The following is a 7,976-nucleotide window of genomic DNA, read 5'->3' as shown; positions in this document are numbered from 1 at the left end:
TAAAAAGAATGAAAAATAAGTATAGGGAGATAATTTTTCTTGGCCAAAACTTATAGACTTATAGCAGGTGATATAAGTTATTTTCATGAAGATGAAGAACGTGAAAGCAAAATTCTTAACATGCCAGTATGTTTTAAAGGGGGAAGGAAAAAGATTTCTTTTTCTCTTGTATCTCAAGAGGAATTGTACAAATTTCAACAACCTTCCTTCAGTTAAAAAGACTTACCTGAATTTGGTTATATAGATACTCAAATTTACAAGGGATAATTATAATACAATCCGACTTTTAGCAAACCCCCAAAATTGCATTTAAATTACTGTTATTTCCTTCAATGTAGTCATCTCCAAAGCAATTATTGCCACAAGTTTTTTAAAAACTCCCTTTCAGAATTATTTTCAGAACCTGAGGGATATTTCTCCTCAGTAGTGGTAAACAGTTGTTCTTCGAGAGAAAATTTAATTTTTGGAAATGGCCCAAAACCGATGTGATCAGTTTAGGTAAAAACAGCTTTGGTCTAATAACAAGATGAGACTGAGATTCTGTAGTCATTGATTTCAAAATCAGTTCCCAAAGAGAAGTTTGAAAGTGTATTTTGCACAATGGTTGCCTTGTTAAAATAGGTGTTTTCTTTCCCAAGATGATTGTGTTCACTTAGCTTTATAAAAAGCTTCCCTTCTCTTTTTGAGCCTAAATCTCAGTATTCCATTTTTGCTAGCTGCTTTTCAAAAACTTTTAATTAGACACTCATGGCTTGATGATACTACTCCCTTCACTTGGGATCAGTAATTTTTTTATTTTCTAGTGTGGAAAATTAGTTCTCTTAGAACTCACAGAACTAATTAGCTAGTAGAAAGGCCACTGTGGATTTGCTGGACAGCCTTATTCTTTAGTTTACAATATTTTCTGGCATTTGTAAGCTGTTAAGATTAGTGCTAAGTTGTAGCTTTACCATGTTTCTGACTCCAATAACATGTGGAGGTTAGCTGGGCCTCCTCTCTTCTCTAATTTAGGAGCTCATTAAGAGACTTCTACTTACTCCAAAAGTGCATGACCATTAAGGTTATCAAGTGCTAATCTCTGCCATGCCATCACAAGAGACAAGGAACAAAATTTTTCTACACCCACAGTGTTTATGCATGCTTTTGGCTCGGTTCCTGTGGCAATTTTTCTATATTCTGGGGAAAGATCTATGTTGGTATCTATGGGAAGAAAAGGGATGCAGTTATTTAGAAATGATGTTCTCTCTGGACTCCTTTGGAGCATCTGTGCATCTCCCTGTGGTTCAAGCCTACCTTTTAAATTCAGTTGAGTAGAACTTACATGGGCATCTTCCCTGCTCCATGCTGAGGCCACAGCAGGCTGAGATGGGATCCTAGCTTAGTGTTTGGGAACACAGTGGAGTTACCCAGGCTACCAGGGGTGCCTGTTCCACAGAGGTCAGCTGTCATGAGCCCATCTGAAATTGGCATCAGGCTAAAACACGGTGTGTGTTCCCTTGGGCCATAACGGAGGAGCACACTCAGAGGAGGAGCCTCAGGCATCTTAGAAAACTCCAAGTTAAGAGGCACAGGGAACGGCCTGCACAGAGTCTTTTGGATGGCAGCTCCTAAGGGTGAGTGTTCCACCTACTGACCCAACCCGATATTTTGGGATTGGGGTAGAGGTTTTCCACCCCATGAACAAGGAGGATGATGGATACCGTGCTGACCTACTGTTAATGTGAGTGTTTACCTTTGTCACTGATGCTTACCTGAGTATTTTTATTTAATTCATATAATTTTTTAATATATGTAAATTGAGTTTGACATTTATATTCTTTTATTTACATAATTAAAGTTTTGTGCATCTAGATTAGAAAAAGGTGTCATATTTATCCCTTTCGGTGGTTATTTGACATCACTAACCACTCAGAATGGCTTATCAAAATGGAAGTGAAGACAGTTATTTTTCTAAACTAGTATCAAGTGAATCACTTGCTCAGGAAGTTGGAGAATATAAAATTAGATTCTGAATTGAATCCCTAAGTTCTCAATAATATTTGTATATAGCACATTCTACTGACAAGTTTGCTGCAACTTTGAAACAGAACAGAATCTGCCCTGGAAAATGAGTTTTGCCTGGAGTCAGTATTTTCTGGTGGTTGGCTGCCTAAGAAAGGGAAAGTACCAAAGAAGGCTCAGGATAACTGGAAATATCACACCCTGTGGGCCTTCCCTCCTCTGTTCCTCTGTTGCTTGTTTCTCAATCTTTGCTTCAGAAGCTGGTGGTAACTTAAATACACATTGTTTATATAGATAACTCTACTAATTTGTCACTGTATTGTCAGCACAAAGAAAAATTTATTGAGAGAAATCTGCTTGCAAAATACCTCTCCTCCCACTCTGCTCACACATCAAAATATCCTCTGTTTTTGACACATACAAATGTGACTTTAATAAGGGAATAAAATATAGACTCACTAAGCATTCCTGTACCGTTTCCATCCCTTGTTTCTTCAGCCTTTCTCTCTTTCTCTCTCTCCTCACTATTCTTCTTTGAGTCTCCTGATTTGTTGGGGTGGAGAAGGGGTTGATAGGTCTAGTGTGGGGACAGCAGTGATGAAAATCTCTAACTCCTGAGAGACACAGGTCAAATTTCTCTTTGTGCTGGCAAAGAAACACACGGTCACTGCCAAAACCACAGAGTAAAGTCTTCTAAAAATCCCCTCAGACAGCGATGTTTTAGAGTTAAGCCTTTTCATTTATATTTGGACAACCACCTGTTGACTTCTACTGGCGCTTGTCAAGGGCGGGTAGATGGCGGGAACCTGGAGCAGAATTAGCCCATTCAAAGGGCTTGGTATTCCCCTTTGAAGAGGCTGCCACTGTTTTTAACTGAGCCTAGTCAAGGCTCATAAGATCAAAACATGAAAAACAAAAAGGAAAGCATTTACTTGGGACAGGGTCTCACTCTCCTCTTGAGATTATCGCAGCATTCTCAGACCATCCCTTTTAATCCAGGAATCAATTAGAGCAGTCTTTACAATGTATTTCCTAGTCCTGAAAGGCAGTCAGTGAGAGCCAGGGGAAAAGACAAAGGAGAAAATCCATGCTGGATGTGGAGGGTGCAATGGTGGGTCCTGCCTGATGACTCCTGCTGTGGCCACACACTTTCCAGGGCAGGCTTTTCTCTGCTACAGAGGAAGAAGGTGGGTTGGAAGCATGTGAAACCAGAAGTAAGAGAACGAAGTGCAAAGTATGCTTCAGTTAGGAAAGTCTCATTTAAGCCAAATTGCAAGTTTGTGATAGGAAAAGTGCCTGCCATAGGTTGACATCTTTGGTGAGATGCGGACACTCAGTACTGACTGAGTTACCTAATTCTCCAGTTGACCTAGATTAAGCCATTCCACCTACATCTCGGGGTTTATAATGAGCTCCTTATGTCTCAGGGGAATGGATCTGTGGTAGGTACTTCAAAAGGCAGATGAAAAACTGCAAATGTTCTATTGCAGGTGGTGGGGAAGAGTAGACAAGTCTAAGAAATGAATTAACAACAATAAATTCAAGAATTTACGAATATATACTATAAGCCCTAAGGAAACACATTGATGAACCCATCATGGATCCTGCCCAAATAAAGGTGTATATTATTAATTATTCTTAACAATCCCTAAACGAGATAAGAAGATAAAACTCAAAACTGTATAGCTGGCCTGGCACAATGGCTCATGCCTGTAATCCCAGCACTTTGGGAGGCTGAGGTGGGAGGATCACCCAAGGCCAAGAGTTCAAGACCAGCCCAGGAAATATAGGGACACTTCCGTCTCTACAAAAAGTGAAAAAGTTAGCCAGGCATAGTGGCACACACCTGTAGTCCTAGTAATTTGGGGGGCTGAGGTGGGAGGATCGCTTGAGCCTAGAATTTAAGCCTGCAGTGAGCTGTGATCACACCACCGTACTCCAGCCTGAGCAACAGAGTGAGACCTTGTCTCAAACAAAATAAAACGAAACATAACACAACAAAAATTGTATAGCTGTTTTTCCAGAATAAAACATTCCAATGTCTCTCCTCTGGAAACAATCTTTTGGCCAATTCAAGAGCATAAACTGGATGATGTCTTTTACTTACCAATGTAACATTTATTGTGCACCTCTGCAGAGTCAAAATTATGCTAAGGGCTAAGAAGCACACAGGTAGCTGGGGTGAGAAAGGTGTCTCCCCTCCTGTCCTGTGAGCTGTAACATTCTGACAAGGGCAAGCACGCAGGTCCACCAGGTTCCTCCTGTACCATGGACATGGGTTTTGCCACAGCTTGCAATTCATTGCCCTTTATTCTCATCCATGCCTACTCCAGCCGCTCTTCAACCTAGACAATCAACTGAGCTTCCACAGAGCTGGGGTAAAATAAACTGGCTCTGCATGCTGGGGACTAGGGGACCAAAGCCAAACTCAGACGGTTTGTCCTTTCCCTCAAAGTCAACATGGTCAGTTCTAAATCAGGGTTTCTATGAAGTGTTATGGGAATATGAAAGGTAAATATTTGATTTTGGTGGGAGAGAAACAGAGACTTCTATAGTCCTGATTAAACACAAGATCAGCTACAACCAGGCTTGGGACAGGGCTGGAGCTGGCTAAACAAGATTAGAGCTTTGTTGGAGCTATGAGAGCCCATCAGGTGCTCAATTCCTCAAATTTATTTTTTGGTTTCTTGGTTACTTAAAAGTAGCATTGGGCTTTGAAAGCAGATAATAAACAGACGTGTCACCTAGACAAGGTAGCCTGTGCAAGAGCAGGCACTCTGTACAGCAAAGAAAGTACATCTACACCTGCCCTTCATTTCCACCCTCACTTTGCTGCCCCTCATAGCCCAGTCCTTCATCGGTACTCTTTCTCTAGGTGGAAATCATCCTTGCCATCAATCCTGCATCCTGCAGGTTGCTGCCAAATCATTTTCTCCAAAAGGCCCTTTGCACCTTGTCATAGCCAGATTCCAGCAGGAACAGATGGGCATATGCACAAAATTTAACTGAAAATAGTTTAATAAAAGAACTGTATACAGAAGTGGATCAGGATTCAGATATTACCAAAGGATGCCAAATACTGAGGGACTAGCAAAAGTAACATCTTGCCCCAGGTCTGAAAGGCTAAGAGGAGAAAGATGGACTCCCTCAACTGGTGAGAGCCATAGCTATAGAAGAGGGACTGCCCACCAAAGTCAAGGCCTAGAAAAATATGATCATTGTAAAAGCCATGGCAGGAAGAGGATGATGCAATGAACATTCCAGCTTTTCTCTCCCTGATCTCTCAATGGTTACCCACTGGTTAAACCCAACCAGAAGCTGAAGGGAACCCCGCTTCCCTCTGGAGTCCCTGCATGGGTTCAGTGTCTGTGGCACAGAGCAGGATAGAAAGGGTAGAGAATGAATCTGAAGGGGAAGGAGTTCTTTTATATCGGTATCTCATATAATTCCTACGGTTAAATTGTAGATCGGCATCTTACCCATTTTACAGATGATGAAATGAGGCTCAGTCAGATTACATGTCTTAGCAAAGGCCTCACAACTAATAATATGGCCACATAGAGTCAGAATTCAAATTCAAATTCGTTGTATGACTCCAAAATCTGTGTGCTCTAGCCAGGGAAGCTGCACCGATGACTGGACTCGGGGATTGGTGGGGTCTAGGAAAGGAGCAAGATGGGAGATCTGAAGATGTCATTCAGGGGTTGATTCTGTTGACTTTGATCAAGTTGAGACCATGAACTGAAATAGGAAAACCAGGAGGGACATATTAGTTGTATGTGCCCACCCATGCTGAATCTGAGGGCCCTAAGGAAAACAATCATTTAGTGGATGTGTCTAGCATGCGATGTGAACACAGGTCTGGAGTATGCAGAGGGCTCAAAGCCAAAAAGAAATATTTGCAACCATGGAGTAGGGTGATGGCTAATACCTTCAGGGTAAAGAACATCACCCAGGGGACTTGCTGGGCAGAGATGAGATGAAGACTCAGGCAGGGCCATCCAAGACCCCTGCACTGATCATTTCCTCATTACCAAGGGATTTCAAGGCATTTCATAATGCGTAGCCTGGCACAAAAGGCCCTCCTCCACTGGGCCCCAGACTTCAGCATTCTTTCTCACTGATTCCAGCAACCAACTCTCTTCTCTGGTTAAACCTACTTGCACTCTCCCAGCTCTTCCACTTTCCCATACCCCAAGCCTTGACCTGCCCACGCTCCACTCCTCCTTTGAGGCACACTATGCCCTGGGTGATGGCTCCCTTTTATGACCTTTGGTAGTCCCCACATCTTCACCCCACAGCATACCCTGTCTTACAGACCCTGTGCCTTTGTCTCCATCTGTATGAAGAATTACGTGCTCAGCATACATTGGACGTAGATAAATTGAAAAATACCAGTTGGCTTAATCATTTCCTTATTTTGGAGATGGCCAAACATCAGTAAGGCCAGCTTTTTTGTTTTATTCAAATTAGCTCGCCTTGGCCAGGCATGGTGGTTCACACCTGTAATCCCAGCATTTTGAGAGGGCAAAGTGGGAGGATTGCTTGAGACCAAGAGTTAGAGGCCAGCCTGGGCAGCATAGCAAGATCCTGTCTCCACAAAAAATTTTAAAAATTAGCTGGGCATGGTGGTATGTGCCTGTAGTCCCAGCTTTTCAAGAGACTGAGGCAGGAGGATCACTTGGGCCCAGTAGGCTGAGGCTGGGGTGAGCCAAGATTATGCCATGCCTGGGCAACAGAGCAAGACATTGTCCCTTAGAAAAAAAAAATAGCCCACCAGTGTGGGCTACTTTGTGTCCAAAACAGTGATCCAAACATAGTAATGGCAATATTATTAGAATATCTGGGTGGGCTTCCAAAGGGACTATATGAAAGGGAACGGCACTTATTGGATATATATTATAGCGCCTAAAGTCATGATGGGCGCAGTAGGTAGTCACTGGTCAACTTCTGACCATAGCACATATTTTCTTATAATTTGGGGCAAGTTACTAAATTTCCCTCAGTCTCAGTTTTCTTACTTGTAATAGTGTCACTTATTTAATAGGTTTACCACGCAGATCAAATGAGATAATTCTTAGCCCAGGCCTGACAGCTAGTAAGACCTTAATAAATGCTAGAAATCATTGTTATTATAATTACTTTAGCCCATCGAGTTTAGCTTATTAGAGCTAGAAGGAACTGCATAGAAAATTCAGTCCCAGCACTTAATTTATAGATGAGCAAATGGATGCTCAGGTGTCAGGACATGATCGGATGGAGCTCAGATATAAAACAAGTCCTGTGTTCCTTCGTCCACTGGCCAGCACTACTCAAGAGTCTGTGTCACATTTTATACCTGCACAGGCCCATGCTTTTACTTGTATTACATGCAGTGAGGCAGAGTGATCTAGATCTGTTTTTTGTTCATTTTCTGAAGAGATAGAACATTTATGTCAAATCTAATCTACCTTGATCAGACAGGAAAATATAATAAGACATTTAAGACAAATCTTTATAGAGCAAAAGTTATACCAGTTTGTAGTTACAAAAATCATTGCTGGTGACCATAATTCATACCAACACTTACGAGAATTATGAAAGCAAACATGTGAAGAGTAAAGTTGAAGTGAAAGTCACAGGGGTGTTTTGTGCATGACTGGTTTTTTGTTAGTTTTTGGGTTTTGTTTGTGTTTTTAGACCACTGTCTGGGTCAGAGAAAAACACTTGTAATGAAAATGTCCACCTATAGGTGGCAAACTTGTACTGCTGTCATTGTGTCCTTGGGTGCCCTTGCAAGTAAATGTCACTTGGAATGGAGATGAAAGTGAAATTTGAAGAAAGAAAACCAGAAATCTAAATGGATCCAGAAACAACACTCTCACAAAAATTTTAAATGAAAAAAAAACATATAATAATCTCACAAGATACTTAGTCTGATTCATCTGCAAGAATACCTCATGAAATTGCACCAGATGCATTTATTCAGGATCCAT

Source organism: Pan troglodytes, chromosome 5, assembly GCF_028858775.2.
Source record: "Pan troglodytes isolate AG18354 chromosome 5, NHGRI_mPanTro3-v2.0_pri, whole genome shotgun sequence".
Lineage (NCBI taxonomy): Eukaryota > Metazoa > Chordata > Mammalia > Primates > Hominidae > Pan > Pan troglodytes.
This window is presented reverse-complemented; position numbering follows the sequence as displayed.